Source organism: Microcaecilia unicolor, chromosome 1, assembly GCF_901765095.1.
Source record: "Microcaecilia unicolor chromosome 1, aMicUni1.1, whole genome shotgun sequence".
NCBI lineage: Eukaryota > Metazoa > Chordata > Amphibia > Gymnophiona > Siphonopidae > Microcaecilia > Microcaecilia unicolor.
The window spans coordinates 757203105-757220738 of NC_044031.1; the positions used below are offsets into that span (position 1 = coordinate 757203105).

General features: G+C 42.8%; 1 long non-coding RNA gene across 1 annotated transcript; it reads left to right on the forward strand.

The window, feature by feature from the left end:
- The first annotated feature begins 212 nt into the window (after positions 1-212).
- Positions 213-16411, forward strand: LOC115460684. The gene is made up of 3 exons (XR_003940540.1): positions 213-223; positions 13973-13983; positions 16310-16411. It is a non-coding gene; the product is annotated as an uncharacterized LOC115460684 (long non-coding RNA).
- The last annotated feature ends 1223 nt before the right edge of the window (positions 16412-17634 follow it).

Here is a 17634-nt window from a genome sequence, read left to right on the forward strand (position 1 = left end):
ACCACCACCTCCAGGGAGGCACGGTCCCAAGCACAGAACGTTGGAGGTGAGAATTATTATATAGGATTATTTGTTACATTCGTATCCCACATTTTCCCACCTTTTTGCAGGCTCAATGTGGCTTACATATAACCGTTAGCGGTGTTAGCCGATTCCGGTCTGAACAAATACATAGTATGAATGAATACAAAGTGATATTGTGGTAGAATGAGGTACATTTTTGGTAGGTACAATTTAGGGAGGGAAAGGGGGAAGAAGAGTCAGGTAATGTTCATTACGGTCTTTGGGTGCATTGTGTCGCAAGTGTCCAGGTATTTTTATGTTGGGTCGGTGGGGTATGCTCTTCTGAACAGGTCTGTCTTTAGTGCTCTCCGAAACTTTAGGTGGTCGGGCGTAGTTTTTACTGCTTTAGGCAATGCATTCCAAAGTTGTGCGCTTAGGTAGGAAAAGCTGGATGCGTAGGTGGATTTGTATTTGAGTCCTTTGCTGCTTGGGTAGTGGAGGTTTAGGTATGATCGTGCAGATTTTGTGGTGTTTCTGGTTGGCAGGTTGATGAGATCTGTCATGTATCCCGGTGCCTCGCCGTAAATAATTTTATGAACAGTCGTGCAGATTTTGAAACTGATACGTTCTTTGATTGGTAGCCAGTGCAATTTTTCTCTGAGTGGTTTGGCGCTGTCAAAACGTGTTTTTCCAAATACAAGCCTGGCTGCTGTGTTTTGGGTGGTCTGAAGTTTCTTTATGATTTGATCCTTGCATCCCGCATAGATTCCATTACAGTAATCTGCGTGGCTTAGTACCATTGACTGTACCATGTTACGAAATATTTCCCTCGGGAAGAATGGTTTCACGCGTTTGAGTTTCCACATTGAGAAAAACATTTTCTTTAAGGTGGAATTCGCTTGGGTCTCTAGTGATAAGCTGTTCAAGGCTTAGATAAGTGGCTGATTTGTGGGACCTAATGCTTTAACGGCAGTCAGTAAAGCGAAAATATGGTGGTGTAAAAAGATTTCTACAGTCTGTGCGAAAACATTTATAACAATTCTGGAAAAGAATCCAAACGATAGCCAACGGTGTAGCTCTGATGATTAGGCATCATATAGGGATGAATGTAATGGCACAATGTTACATATGTTGACTTCAAGCAAAAAGACCTCTCTCAGATGGTGTCCACAACAAACTCTTTGTTCAAATCAGTAAAATAATCGACCCGACACGAGTCGTGTTTTGGCCCCTTCGGCCTACGTCTTTTTGTTTGATGTGTGTTTCTTTAGTCCTCCCATAGTATTGGGTACTGTTCATAGTGATTTAAGCTCGGCATATATATTTCAGCTTGTCTTGTCTTGTCTTCCTGCAATGTTTTTACTGATGACGATCTGCTACCCTGTTTCGCCAAAAATAAGACAGTGTCTTATATTAATTTTTGCTCCCAAAGATACGCTAGGTCTTATTTTCAGGGAAACATGGTAACATGATTGGATTATTGCAGTTCTTTACTCCAAGGCTTACCTCAATATCAGCTGCAGAGGCTACAAGCTGTTCAAAATACCGTACTACAGTAAAATTGCAGCTTCTTAGAGAAAATGGCCACTGTAACTTTTAGTAGTAGCTTCCTAGAATTTCAGTAGCCTTTTTAATTTCACAGCAGCAGGACAAGAAGTCAGCATTAAGTAAACTAAGGGGAAGCCTTGATACAGCTTAGTGAAACATGAGTCGGCACAACAATCCCCCTACAACGAAAAAGAAGGAGACTGAGCAATACAGTGCACAGAATCTCCATTTACCTACCGTAAGATAAGTACAGCATTCTAAGTAAGCTTAGTCCTTAGGGTTCCTAATACCCCCTTCTCCCCCTCCCCCCCATGTACCTTCTGTTGGGACTCTAACCCAGTTTTAAAGATGTCAGGAGGCTGCCGAACGTCTGTGGGGAAGGGCAGCGGCGGCTTGACTTCAGCCTTTCCCTTCAATGTCCCGCCCTCGCGGAAACAGGAAATACCTCATCAGAGGAAGGCGGGACACTGACGGGAGAGACTGGACTCGAGCTGCCGCAGCGACTTAAAATAACAGCTGAGCTTTAAACGCAGGGCGGCGTGTCTGGAACAGAATGAAAGGTAATATGTCGGGGAGTTGAGGGGGGGCTCAGCGGGGGGGGGGGGCGGGAGGCGGAAGATACAATTTGGAGCTAGGTCTTACTTTCGGGGGAGGCCTTATAATTAGCAATTTAGCAAAACCTCTACTAGGTCTTATTTTCAGGGAAACAGGGTATTATAGCACTTGGAGGCATATTTTCAAAGCACTTAGCCTTCCAAAGTTCCATAGAAACCTATGGAACTTTGGAAGGCTAAGTGCTTTGAAAATATGCCTCCAAGTGTACTTGAGATGAGGCGCTATGCTTTAAGCAATATGTTCATATGACGGTGGATTAATTGTTTATACAGTGCTATGCTTCTATAAAGTAATGTCCAATGCCATGAGTGTACTTTAACCTCATTATATACACCAAAAAGTTTCATCCTTTTTTATTGTTTTGTTTTCACTATTTCTTTTAGATTGTTCCCTCTACTGCACGCGAACCGAATTCTTGATTGTGAGAACATGGGGAGCGTCTGAACTACCTTCCAATGATCTTTTAAAATCTGAGCTACTTTCCCAGATTGTTGAGTGTATTTCAAAACACATAAGTACATAAGTATTGCCATACTGGGAAAGACCAAAGGTCCATCGAGCCCAGTATCCTGTTTCCAACAGTGGCCAATCCAGGTCACAAATACCCGGCAAGTTCCCAAAAATGTACAAAACACTTTATACTGCTTATCCCAGAAATAGTGGATTTTCCCCAAGTCCATTTAATAACGGTCTATGGACTTTTCCTTTAGGAAGCCGTCCAAACCTTTTTTAAACTCCGCTAAGCTAACCACTTTTACCACATTCTCTGGCAACGAATTCCAGAGTTTAATTACACATTAAGTGAAGAAATATTTTCTCCGATTCGTTTTAAATTTAGTACATTGTAGCTTCATCGCATGCCCCCTAGTCCTAGTATTTTTGTAAAGTGTGAACAGATGCTTCACATCTACCCGTTCAACTCCACTCATTATTTTATAGACCTCTATCATATCTCCCCCTCAGCCGCCTTTTCTCCAAGCTGAAGAGTCCTAGCCGCTTTAGCCTTTCCTCATAGGGAAGTCGTCCCATCCCCTTTATCATTTTCGTCACCCTTCTCTGCACCTTTTCTAATTCTACTATATCTTTTTTGAGATGCGGCGACTAGAATTGAACACAATATTCGAGGTGCGGTCGCACCATGGAGCGATACAAAGGCATTATAACAGCCTCATTTTTGTTTTCCATTCCTTTCCTAATAATACCTAACACGTATGCACATATGTTAAATCTTATTAATATTATATCCATCAATCCTTCCTTAAGAACACCCAATAATACCAGTCTATGAAGGACATCAGTGCGTGCGATGTGCGATATAATGGTGGAGACAACAGTTTTTAAACACCCGACCATGGGAAGATAGGTAAGAGAGTAAGAGGAGTTAGAAAATAAGGGGACTAATTTAAAGAAAGGTGCACATGAGGTCAGAGAGATGGTTAAATATTATCTCAGCTAGGGTCTGAGTGGATAAACATGTCCCGCTGCAGTATGTGCAGCCCGAGTCAATCCTAGTGTGTGTGAGTGAGACTAACAAGTTAGTTACTTCTTCCATTAAAGGCCTGTTTGAAGAGCCAAGCTTTCACTTGCTTCCTGAAGTAGAGATAGTCTTGTGTTAAGCGGGTATCACATCATGTAATGTCTTTTGGAGAGGGTGTGGTTAGTGATAGTCCTTGAGAGGACCTTAGTGTCCTTGGAGGTGTGTAGAGGGTCATCCTGTTCTTCAAGTGCTCGGGGCCATTTCCTTTAAGGGCCTTGAAGATCAGACCTAGAGTTTTAAATTTAGCCCTGAATTGTACTGGTAGCCAATGAAGTTTTTGTAAGAATTGTGTGATGTGGTCATGTTGCTTGCAACCTACGAGTCTTGCTGCAGTATTCAGAATCAAATTTGACTACATCAGCCACATGGACACCTGAATGTGGAGTTCCACAGGGATCTCCCCTCTCACTGACTATATTCAATCTAATGATGACACCCTTGGCCAAACTACTATCAAAGCAAAACCTCAACCCATACATTTACGCTGATGATGTAACGATTTACATCCCATTCAAACAAGACCTAAAAGAAATTTCCAGTGAAATCAACCAAAGTCTACATATCATGCACTCCTGGGTAGATACCTTTCATTTAAAACTCAATGCAGAAAAAACCCAATGCCTAATACTCACCTCCCAACACAACACGAGCAAATTTACCACCATCAACACCCCAAAACTAAATGTACCAATTTCGGAAACCCTGAAAATTCTTGGAGTCACCATTGACCGGCACCTAACACTTGAGAATCACGCGAAAATCACAACCAAAAAGATGTTCCATTCAATGTGGAAATTAAAAAGAATAAAACCATTCTTCCCAAGAACTGTTTTCTGGAATCTGGTACAATCATTAGTACTGTAGCTGGGTCGCCCATCCAGGACCCAGCCAGGCTTGACGCTGCTTAGCTGCCTTTTCCTCCACATGACTGTTGCCTTCACTCCACAGCAATCTGGCTCCAGGCTCTGTGAACTCCCAGGACTTCCTCCTCCCTCCTTTCCTTTCACAGAGGCACATTCAAAGCCCAATGTTTATAAGTAAGAGCTTTTATTTTCTTGCTTCAAATCAACAAAACACCCTTCACTCCAGGTTGTTTAGGCTAGCAGCCCAGAGCACAATTCAGGTTCAACACAGTCAAATTCAGGTTCAAAAACAGTCCATATAACTTCAAACTCAGGTTCAAAAACAGTCCATACACTTCACTTTAGCTCAGATTACTTCACTTAGGGAACAGTACATTATCAGAGGGAAAAACCAAATAGCTTGGTAGGTTGCAGCCCAGACCTTTTTAGTATGAAACAGTTTACACAGTCTTTCTTGCACCTTCTTACAGCACGGTTACACAGCTTTATTCCCACCTGGTTCAGGCTGGGGTTTCAATTGTGCCCAGCTCTCTTTCTCTCCCACAGGCTGCACCTGTTTCCTCTTTAGTGGAGATTTCCCCCAGTGCCTCAGCCTCTCTCCTCCGGTCTTCCACCAGTCTCTCCAAGGTACAGCTAGCCACCCTCTTACAGCAGCTTTTTGGGTTTGAGCCAGGGCTCCAATCTCCATCTGTTCCTCCCCTAGTCCTTCAGTAATCTCCATTTTATCCTCCTCTTCAACTTCCCCCGCCCCCAATCTCTCCAGCTGGCCCTCATCACCTTCCTCAGAGACCATTTCCCAATCTTCTATCTCCTCCCCTAACTCTTGCACAGCCGGGTGGGGAAGAGAAGGATTCTGGGACTGGTAGTTCCTCCCCTTCTTCCTTAACCCAGCCAACCTGTCTGCCTCCGGTAGCCCAGCTTTCTGAATGTGGGTGTTGTGCACATGAAATCTGCCCCGTTGGGATTCCCTGGCTCCCTGTACCCCCTTTCTTCGTGCCTTCCCGGATCCCCTTTCACCTGCACTCTCACAATACTCAGTCACCTAGACTACTGCAACTCACCCTACGCTGGCTGCAAAGAGCAAATACTCAAAAAAACTCCAGACAGCCCAGAACACAGCAGCCAGACTCATATTTGGAAAACCAAAATACGAAAGTGCAAAGCCCCTACGAGAGAAGCTACACTGGTTACCAATCAAAGAATGCATCACGTTCAAAGTATGTACCCTAGTACATAAAATCATTCACGGCGAGGCCCCAGCTTACATGTCTGGCCTGATTGACCTACCACCCAGGAATGCCAAAAGATCATCTCGCACATTCCTTAATCTTCATTTCCCCAACTGCAAAGGCCTAAAATATAAACTAATGCACGCATCAACCTTTTCCTATATGAGCACGCAATTCTGGAACGCACTGCCACGTAACCTAAAAGCGACCTATGAACTGACCAACTTCCGCAAACTGCTGAAGACCCATCTCTTCGACAGGACATACCACAAAGACCAAAACATGTGAAATCCCCACATATATCTAATAATGATAAGAATGCCTTACATTATATCATTATCATGTTTTCCATTACCATGCAACCCAAAATACTTCTGTAACACTAAATGTCAATTCTCCTTTCATTTCCACTACCCATGATACATTGTAAGCCACTTTGAGCCTGCAAAGAGGTGGGATAATGTGGGATACAAATGCAATAAATAAATAAATTGAAGCTGGTGCAGGCCCTTTGTAGTCAGACCGTTGTATAGCGCATTGCAGTAATCTAGTCTTGATGTTACCATGGCATGCACAACTGGGATAAGATTTACCTTCTCGATGTAAGGAGAGAGGCAGCGTAGCTGTCGCAAATAGAAGCAGCTCTTGAAGGTTGCTTAGATTTGGGGAATCAGAGTAAATGTTGAATCTAGCTGTATTCCAAGGTTCCTGACTTGTGATTTGAGGGGGAGTTCATACTTCCCAAAAGGGATTTTGATGTCAGGTATGCATCCACTTGTGTTAGGGACCCAGAGAAGCTTGGTTTTACTTGGGTTCAGGCAAAGTTTGTTGTGTTTAGCCCATTCTTGAATTGATGTTAGACAGCTAATCAGTTTATTCAGAGCTGTAGGTAAGTCAGGTTCAATGGGTATGAGTAGACATTCGATCTGTATAAAGCCCATGAGATCAGTGGTATAATGAACACGGGAGATGCCAACCAACACCATGAGACCAGTTTAGTTTATTCACATTTCATAAAATGAAAGAGGGGAGCTTGAGAAGTCTGGACTGTATGGGATGATATTATAGCCAAATAGGCGTGATTTCCATTCCATTTCACTATTCATGATGTACTGTAAGCCACATTGAGCCTGCAAAGAGGTGGGATAATGTGGGATACAAATGCAACAAATAATAATAATAATTCTGTGGGGTTGCTATCATGTAAGAATGCATTCTGTGAATTCAAATAAATTCACCATGGAACAGGTGCTGATGAAGACAAATAAAGATGACAAAAAGGGCTGTCATGAATTAAAAGTGATCTTTTAAAAATTACAGCTTATAAATAATCAAAACATCCCAGAGTCAATCTAATGTTTTTAAATGTAGGGGGTACTGGGGGGGTGAAACCTCTTGGGCCACTTTCTTATCTTGGTCCTCTCCCTTCTCTGGCTCAGTGCAGGCACACTTTTCTTTTGGGGAGGGGGGAGGATCTTCCTTTAAGGGCCAGGTGAAGTTTCCCCTTCCCCACAAATACCCACAGTCTGAACTGGGTGCTCCAACTCACTTTACCGATGACTTGTGCAAATGAATACTGCTTTGAAAGACTCTGTTCTTGAGTTATACAGTATTAGTGGACCTCATACATCTCCTTCATCTGGGTCCGTGACAGGGGCGTAGCCAAACACCCAATCTTGGGGGGGGCCTGGGCCCAAGATGGGTGGGCAGAACTCCGCCCTGTCCCACAAGTGATTTGGTTTCTCCCTCTCTCGTCTGCATGCCATATGGTCTCTCAAACATCCCCCTCCCCCATACCTTTTAAATAGCAGATTTTCACTGGCAGCAAGCAGCACATAATATACACTGCTCATGTTGGTTCCATAGCCTTCCCTCTGATGCAACTTCCTGTTTACACATAGGCGGGAATACATCAGAGGGAAGGCTGGTATGCAGGAAGGACAGGAATTTTCAGCTGGTGGGGCTTGGGAATCCCTGCCAGACACTTCATAGGTGTGCTGCTACTGGGTGGGCCTGAGCCCACCCTTGGCTACGCCACTGGTCCGTGATCCCTTTTCTCAGATCTACCAGCTCTTTTGGGTTAGGATTTCCCCAAATACTGGGCCAACCTATTCCCTTCTGATTGGGACTGCACATTAATTAAAATGTTTAATTGCAAGATTAATTGCCTACACATATTTTTATTTTCTTGTTCTCCACTATAGTAAACCTCTGATCTTGTGAAAGGTTAACTCTCCCTCTTGCTATGCAGCATCTCTATCCTTCCCCCTCTCCCTCCAGTGTTGTCCCTAAACTGTGAGTTTGGAGATTTTTATTGGAGTTCAGATTACTCTATGAGCAATAAGGTCGGTCTGCAGGCTGAAGGTGGACACAAACCCTCAATGACTTGCTCTGAAATATATCCTGTTATGCAGGTTCCATACAGACCTCAGAATTCTTTTTCCATATTTTATTTCTTCCACTTAGCAATCACCAGTGACTCGCTCTTTCCTACCCCATTTCCTGGTTCTTTTTCCATCTTCCACACCTGACATCTTTTCTTTATATTGTCCTGAAGCAGATTCCTGGTATTCTTTGTTTGTTTTCCTCTGGGATTCAGCAACCACCAACAGAATCACAAAGACGAAATCACTTTAGTGGATAGAAGCACCTTATCACAATTCTTGTGAGCAACCTTCAAGGAACGTGTACCAATTTTCCCTACTACTGTGCAGCACCCAAACTGAAGGTATTTAAATCTTACACAACTTGTCTAATGTCTTCCTTATTTCTTGGAAGATCAAAAATTCCTCTTTTTTTTAATCATTTATTTATAATTTTTCATTTTACAAGGGTCACTTGCAAACAGTAATACAGAGATGACTGTACATTAATACAATATTAGCGGAAGACAATCTCAACTAGATAAATGGATTATATACAGTCTTTCTCTTTCTTAGACCACAAAATAAATAGGGAGAGTGAAACAAGACAAGGAGATCAATTAAACAACAGTAAACAAAGAAAACGTGGTTTTAACCTGATTATCCCCCGTTATTATTTATCTGAATCATTATTCCACATTGATCGTCTGGTTGGCTTCTTCATACCCAAAATGGTGTATAGTCAATTTCGTTGGAAACATACTTATTGTCCAATATTAGTGGAAATAATACACCTGATTTCATTTTTTTCCTCTTTTAAAACCAGAAATTATTTAACAATACAAACACTTGAGTCTCTAATCCAATTCCTACTGATTAAGGTAATCCCAGTTTCACAGGCTTCACTCCTTTTGAATTAATGTACTAAGAGGAATCATTTCAGAGGATAAAAAACATTAGGAGTCATACCCGGAACTCTGGGAAAACAACAATCTCGACATTAATCATCTGTAATAATATTCATTTTGTTCAAATTTTTCTGGTCTATTATCATTTTCAAAATCTTAACCGTTTCCTACTCCTGTAGAACTTCACTTGCTGTATCAATTTTTCATTACCTCTTTTTTTTTTTAATACCTCCTCACACAGCCATGTACTTTGTATCTGAGGCCAATTAATGCAAGAATTACTCATTTTAAACTTGTACCACAGGTGCAATTTTGGTTCTTGTTATTTGCTTATTTTATTTATGCACATTTATCAACCACCTTCCTGAAACAAAAGCTCTGCCCAGGTGATGTACACAAGCAAAAATATATAAAACATTTGTTTGAAAAATCAAGACAATACACAGAAAAACAAGCATTCATAACACAAGCAGCATTATAATCCCCTCATCAATGTTTTAGCAGGATTTGTTTCTAACCAGGCACAGTCCAGGTCTTATGCTTCCCAAATCCAGATGCCATTTAAAGATTTTGGAAGGTAAATTGGGTCACTGCTGCAAAGGCATTGACTACCAAAACCTGTCGTTTCTCTCTCTATAACATCAGCAAAATCCGTCCCTTCATCTCTGAGCACTCTACCAAAACCCTTATCCACACTCTTATCACCTCCCGTCTTGATTATTACAACCTGCTTCTCACCAGCCTCCCTCTTAGCCATCTCTCTCCTCTCCAATCAATCCAAAAATCTGCTGCACGACTCATTTTCCACCAAAGTCACTATGCCCACATTAGCCCTCTCCTTAAGTCACTTCACTGGCTCCCTATCCGTTTCCGTGTTCAGTTCAAACTTCTCCTATTGACCTATATGTGCATTCACTCTGCCGCTCCCCAATACCTCTCCACTCTTGTCTCCCCCTACGTTCCCCCTCGAGTGCTCCGTTCTGTTGATAAATCTCTCTTGTCCGTCCCTTTCTCCTCTACTGCTAATTCAAGACTCCGTTCCTTTTATCTCGCTGCACCTCACGCCTGGAATGGACTTCCCGAGCCTGTACGTCTAGCCCCGTCTTTGGCCGTTTTCAAATCCAAACTCAAAACCCACCTCTTTACCACTGCTTTTGACTCCTAATTCACTTACCCTGTCCTTTATCCTCACCTCTTTATTCCCTTACCCTTAATTCTTCTGTCTGTTTACCTGTCTTATCTAGATTGTAAGCTCTTTGAGCAGGGACTGTCTTCTGTGTATGGTGTACAGTGCTGCGTATGCCTTGTAGCGCTATAGAAATGATAAGTAGATAGATAGATAGAGATAGTAGATTATCTCTAAAGTATATCTCTCCTAAAGTATCTGTAACACATGAACCTCTTTGATAATAACATCACGTTGTATATGCTTTCCTCACGGTACTATGTAAGCCACATTGAGCCTGCAAATAGGTGGGAAAATGTGGGGTACAAATGCAATAAATAAATAAAAAAATAAATTATACAGGCATCATGCATTTGTGATGAAAGAAGGAATACAGCACAGACAGTCAAAGAGCTGGCACAGATACAATAAGAGAAAGAAAACAGACCCAAAGAAATGCAAAATCCAGAAAGAAAGAAGAACCAGGTATAACAGCTAAAGAGGAAACAGGAGAGCTAAGAAACAGGCAGGTAATTTGAAGAATCAAATTTATTCAATGCTCTTATGACAAAAGTAGAAAAAAATCTCCACTGTTTGCAGGACCCTGAAACTGTTGGCACATAAATGTGTGATATCAGTAAAGGGATTTCAAAGAAAATTAGCTTCAAAAAGTATCTTTGAGGTTAGAAATGGAAAGACCGAGAGCCTGGCATTTTTGTTCTGTGTAACCTGAAGTTTCACAGCTGACCCACTCTTTACCATATGTCTCTGTTCAATGCTTTGTACTCACCACAGAAGGCTGACTAGGAAGCAAAAAAGCATTCCTGGGATCTGAAGATTTAGGAATGTCCTTTTGATAGCCATGAACGGCATGTGGCCATCTTTGATGAGGTCTGGCTCTTTACAGGAAGACAGTCATTCACAGTTTGTGGAAAATAATTCCAGGAAAAGAAAATCCTCCATATTAGGAACTAGATAGCAGCCTGATTCAATAAAGCACTTAAATGAAGAATTTCTTTAAAGGTGTTTGCTCAGGAGAGTGCCATAGTACACAGATACATGTTTCATAGATGTCTTTATGGCAGTGGTTTCCAAACCTGGTCCTGGAGGCACCCCAGCCAATCAGGTTTTTTAGGATATCCACAATAAAGAAGATTCATGAAAGAGATTTGCAAACAGTGGAGGCAGTGCATGCAAATCTCTCTCATGAATATTAATTGTATATTACAAACAACCATTGTACAGTACATTCATTTCTACAAATGTTATTATTGACATCATTATAAGAAAAACATTCCCACCCCATACATTACAACTAAAATAAAAAAAAACCTGATGGCAAACGCTAATGTCTAATTACCATGCCTGCAAAAGTTTAATAATTTGAGCTGCATAATACATCCGGAGAGTCTCCCAAGTCTGATGAAAAATCTCAGATATCTTCAGTATATTGTATATTGCGTTCAAGATCTGCACAATTGTACACAAAATCATTCACGCAGACGCCCCAATCTACATGCTAAACCTCATGGACCTACCTCCCAGAAACGCCACAAAATCGTCCCACAAATTTCTCAATCTGCACTTCCCCAGCTGTAAAGGTCTAAAATACAAGCTGATGTATGCCACTACCTTCTCTTACATGAGCACGCAGTTATGGAATGCATTACCCACAGACCTGAAAACAATTGAGGAAATAACTAACTTTCGCAAATCTCTGAAGACATATTTCTTCAACAAGGCCTACAAAGTGAACCTATAGCCCACAATCCACCTCACCAATCAATCCAGTTACGAAAGTCTACCTTCTAAACTTACCCGCCCAATCACTTCCTTCTTCTTCCCCTTACTTAATCTCTACATATTACTAATTGTATCGGATATCCTGGAATGACAATATCATTACTAAACAATGTAAGCCACATTGAGCCTGCCAATAGGTGTGAAAATGTGGGATACAAATGCAATAAATAAATAAATAAATATTGTAGTCTTTCTCTCAAATCACTTTGAGCTGGTTATATGTTTTGTACTGATTTTGGCATCTTGCCAGGTATTTGTGACCTTGATGGGCCACTGTTGGAAACAGGATGCTGGGCGGGCTTGATGGACCTTTGGTCTGTCCCAGTATGGCAATACTTGTGTACTTATATATAGGTATGTATCTTCATCCGGAGCATTAAACCCATTAAAGTTTGCACTGGCTTTAACGCGGATGAAGCATCCTCACCACTGACTACCAAGCAGGATTTTATATTCCAAAGTGAACTATATTAGATTCACAATATGCGTCATCAGGAGACTAAACCTAAAACAAAATCAATATCTTAACATCTTCAATTACATACTATTCCAACGTACACATACCATATTGTGTAAATAAAAATCACCACTGTTGTTAAAACCTATCTTCACCACCATCTCCATTAGGCAATTCCTCCGATGGGGCCACACACAAGCGGAACCTTAACACCAGAAGCTGCAGTGTCGTAAGGCAAGCCCATCCCCTTATAGATAACCACTAAAGTAAATATCCAATCAAATTGTTGTCTAATCAACCTCCTTATTGAGGCCATATGGTTCCACTGTATTCTACTCGTATATCAAATGTTGTTCCCTTCTCACCAAAATCATGGCAACCTCTCCACCCTTGGCTAACTCTATTTGTTGTAAAATAACAAATCGAAGATCTGTTAATAATAATAATAGTAAAACTTTATTTATAACCCAAGAGGGGAACAAATCACATCTAAAATATTAAAAAACAAAGCAATAAAAGTTATTTCTTTACACAACCAACAAACAATAACCCATCACTCTCCAGTGATCACTTAACGGAACATCAGTTTTATCAAGCCTTAAATTGCTCAAATGCTGTGCAATCTTGTGCTCGATTGGTTTCTTAGTTTGACCCAAATATCATTTGCCACATGGGCACTGAATGCTGTAAATTACCTGTTTAGATGAGCAATCAGTCCTCCTTTTCAAGTTAATTATCCGTTGACTGTTAGGAATCTGTACCTCATTCACTCTAAGGGCCATAGGACCGAATACACAATGGTCACAGGCTGTATATTGTTCATCTCATTTATCTGCCGGGGAATCTTCAATAATTCACCTAAATGTTTCCCCCTCATTTAAGCAAACCAGGGACTGTTGTCAAAACCCGGATGTACTGATAGTATATCCCAATGTTGAGCTACAATTTGCTGCACTTGATGTACCCTAGAAAAATAGGGTAATACACAAGTGATGCATTTATCCTTCTTCCTATCACCCAATTGTAATAACTAATGGATCCTCTTTTATGAAAATGATCAGACATCTGACCGACATGGGCTAAAAAAATGCCTTGGTCAGAACACAAGCGCTTAACCCTTAAAAATGGACTACCAGGAATACTTTCTCTTAATTTCCAGAAGCGGAAACTCCAATAATGTAAAATAGAATTTCTGTCTGTTCGTTTATGATTAACTTGGGCACTAAACCCAACTGATGTTAATGCAATACGAATATCTAAGAAATCTACACTAGGGGTCCCTATCTTCCATGTAAATTGAATTTTAGGATCACACATATTTAACTGATGGCAAAATTGCTCCAATGTGTCCTGACTTTCTCGCCAAATGAAAAATATGTCATCAATATAGCATTTATCCAACAAAACAGAAGAAACTAGTCTTCGCAAAAATATGACAATAACCAAGAACAGCGAAGATGACACGCAAAAAAAAAAAAAAGGAAAAAAAAAAGTAGAACAAAACAAGACGACACAAAAATGTATAAAATATCTCAAAATTTTTTTTCCTTTTTTTCTTTTTTGCGTGTCATCTTCGCTGTTCTTGGTTATTATCAATATAGCATTTCCACAGACCACCACCTAGATGAATACACATGTTGTTCTTCATACCTATTCATATAAAGGCACACTACCGTGGGGGCTACCGTGGCCCCCATGGCAACTCCCTTAATCTGAAGAAAAAACCTCTCCGTCTACAACCTTAAATAAATTGCCATCTACAACCTTAGAAAAATACAAGTCCAGGTGAAAACGTCCAAGTGCTCATCAGGGACATCTTTTTTTTTTTTTTAGAGTATGGGTGAAGGATGCCCTTCGCTATGCCTCTGTCCCTGCGACGGGAGTTGAGGACGTCCAAAATGTGGATGTTTCTGTGAGAAGGATGTCCATGCCTTTACTATGCTTCTGACACCCCCTTTATTATTTGGATTTTGGATCACAAGTAGCAGCAGTGGGATTTGAAGCGGCCACCTGTGGACTGCAGGACCAGTGCTCTAACCACTAGGCCACTCCTCCACTGCACTCCACTCCCTTGAAATTTGGCTGTCCCTGTGGGGGGGGGGGGCAGTTCAGGACATCCAAAATGTTTGAAAGAAGGATGTCCATGCCTTCGCTCTTACTCCGCTGACACACGCATACCCCACCCCCCCACCCCCCCAGGGACCTGCATACTGCTGCAATGGACCTGAGTATGACATTTCAGGCTGGCAAAAAATGTTTTTAAAGTTGTTTTTTTCAGGGTGGGAGGTGGTTAGTGGCCACTGAGGGAGTCAGGGGAGGTCATCCCCGATTCCCTCCAGTGGTCATCTGGTCAGTTTGGGCATCTTTTTGAGGCTTGGTTGTAAGAAAAAATGGACCAAGTAAAGTCGCCAAAGTGCTCGTCAGCGACGCCCTTCTTTTTTCCATTATTGCTCGAGGATGCCCATTTGTTAGGCACGCCCCAGTCCCAACTTCGCTACGCCTCCGACACACTCCCGGGAACTTTGGTCGTCCCCGCGACGGAAAGCAGTTGGGGACGCCCAAAATCAGCTTTTGATTATGCCAATTTGGGCGACCCTGAGAGAAAGCCGCCCATCTCCCAATTTGTGTCGAAAGATGGGCGCCTTTCTCTTTCGAAAATAAGCCTGATAGTCAATTGTTCTAACTCTGAATGCACAATGGTTAGGGCCGTGGCCTGTGGAACATTTGTGTATAACACCGTGACATCCATAGTAATGAGTGTATACACTTGATTTAAATCTAACTCTGTCTCCTGCAAGATCCGTAACAATTCCTCCTATGAAGATACTTATATTCATTCTAAGTCAATAATCCATGCTTCCTTGGCTTGATACAAAATTGGAGCAATTTGTTCATTAATTTCACTTGAGGGATCCTCAGTTAATTCCCTGTAATATTGTATGCCAAATAGTTGCCTATTGGCTTCACATACATACTATTACCTATCCTGGATCCTCACTCCCCCTCCCTTGTCTGTGTGCATAATAATAATTGTCCTGTAAAACTGCACGCTGCTCTTTAGATAAATTGTGATACCTAGTACTGAATTGAGATGGATAGAAATCGTAAATCATGTAGGAACAAGAAGAGGGGAGATATGATAGAGGTCTATAAAATAATGAGTGGAGTTGAACGGGTAGATGTGAAGCGTCTGTTCACGCTTTCCAAAAATACTAGGACTAGGGGGCATGCGATGAAGCTACAATATAGTAAATTTAAAACAAATCGGAGAAAATCTTTCTTCACTCAACGTGTAATTAAACTCTGGAATTTGTTGCCAGAGAATGTGGTAAAGGTGGTTAGCTTAGCGGAGTTTAAAAAAGGAAAAGTCCATAGACCGTTATTAAATGGACTTGGGGAAAATCCGCTATTTCTGGGATAAGCAGTATAAAATGTTTTGTACTTTTTTGGGATCTTGCCGGGTATTTGTGACCTGGATTGGCCACTGTTGGAAACAGGATGCTGAGCTCGATGGACCTTTGGTCTTTCCCAGTATGGCAATACTTATGTACTTATGTAATTTTGAAGTACCACCCGGATACCGCATGGCCTGGGCGGTAATTTCATTTTTTACACGCGTCCACTAAGCGTGCTGGAAAATTTCTGGCATGCGGCACTAACATGGCAGTAATCGACATTGTACATGCGTAGACCATTACTGCCCAGTTAGCGCATGAGACCTTACCGCTAGATCAGTGGGTGACGGTAAGGTCTCAGGCCCAAAATGGATGCGGGTCAATTTTTATTTTGCCGCACGTCCACGTTCGGCCCCAAACAAGAGGCCTTTCTTTGCAGGCGCACTGACAACTGGATCTGCGCACATCCAATACACGCGTCTACACCAGCACAGGCCATTTTTCAGCACACCTTAGTAAAAGGACACATTAAAGTTTTAGCCAGTGAACTGATCTGAATGGGCACAAAGCAGGGGTGTAGCCAGACTTCGGCGGGAGGGGGGTCCAGAGCCCAAGGTGAGGGGGCACATTTTAGCCCCTTCCACTATTGCTGACCCCCCCCACCATTGCTGACCCCCCGCCATTGCCGACCCCCCTGCCACCAACAACAACAACTTTGACCCCCCCCCCCCCCCCACTGATGAGCCTCTCGACTCCCCCTCCCGCCGCCAACGCTGTTGCCTCAGAAACAGAATGAAGCCTTGCGCCGGAAGAAAAGGACCTTGGCTGGCGAGGGTTGGGGTCCCCCGCCAGCAAAGGTAGCCCACGGCAACTGCAGCAGCGGGGGAGGGTTGGCAGCGGGAGGGAGGATCGAGAGGGTTATCGGCAGGGGGGTCTAGGGCCAAATCTACGGGGACCCAGGCCCCCGTGGCCCCACCTAGCCACGCCACTGGCACAAAGTAAAGAGCTTGGCTCCCCTTTTCATGAAAAGTACTGGTTAAACACTTCAGATGGCTAAGACCACTGTATTATGACCATTGTAACCAGGGCCGTGCCTAGGGTCTCTGGTGCCCCCCTGCAGACTATCAGTTGGCACGCGCCCCCCCCCATCCCCCCCGGACCTGCCTGGCTCCAAGGCGGGTGAAGAGCTGGGCGGTGCTAAAGAGCCGAGCGCTGCTCCCCCAAGCTGCCGTCTAGGGCGCGATGGAGGAAATGGCTGGGTTTGGCCTGAGCCTCCTCCGCTCCATCCCTGATTCCCCAGCGTTTTAAATTTACCTCTCTCCACCTCCGGCTCCGATGTCTGCGCAGTGTCAGTGAAAGCGCTGCCTGTCTGACGTCTCTCCACCAGCCTTCCCTTCACTCGTTCGTTCCCTCTGTGTCCTGCCTTCTTCTGACATCATTTCCTTGAGGGCGGGACACAGAGGGAACGAACGAGCGAAGGGAAGGCTGGTGGAGAGCCGTCAGACAGGCAGCGCTTTCACTGACGCTGTGCAGATGTCGGAGGCGGAGTGAGGTAAATTTAAAGCGCCGGGGATTCGGGGATGGAGTGGAGGAGTAAGTTTTTTTTTAAAATACAGCTTGACGGCGCGGCGCCCTTGAAGGCAGGCGCCCCCCTGCGGCGCTTACCGCGCTTACTGTGTTGGCACAGCCCTGATTGTAACTAGAAGCCTCTTTCTTATTTGAAGGTTTTGTTTTTTGTTTTGTTTTTT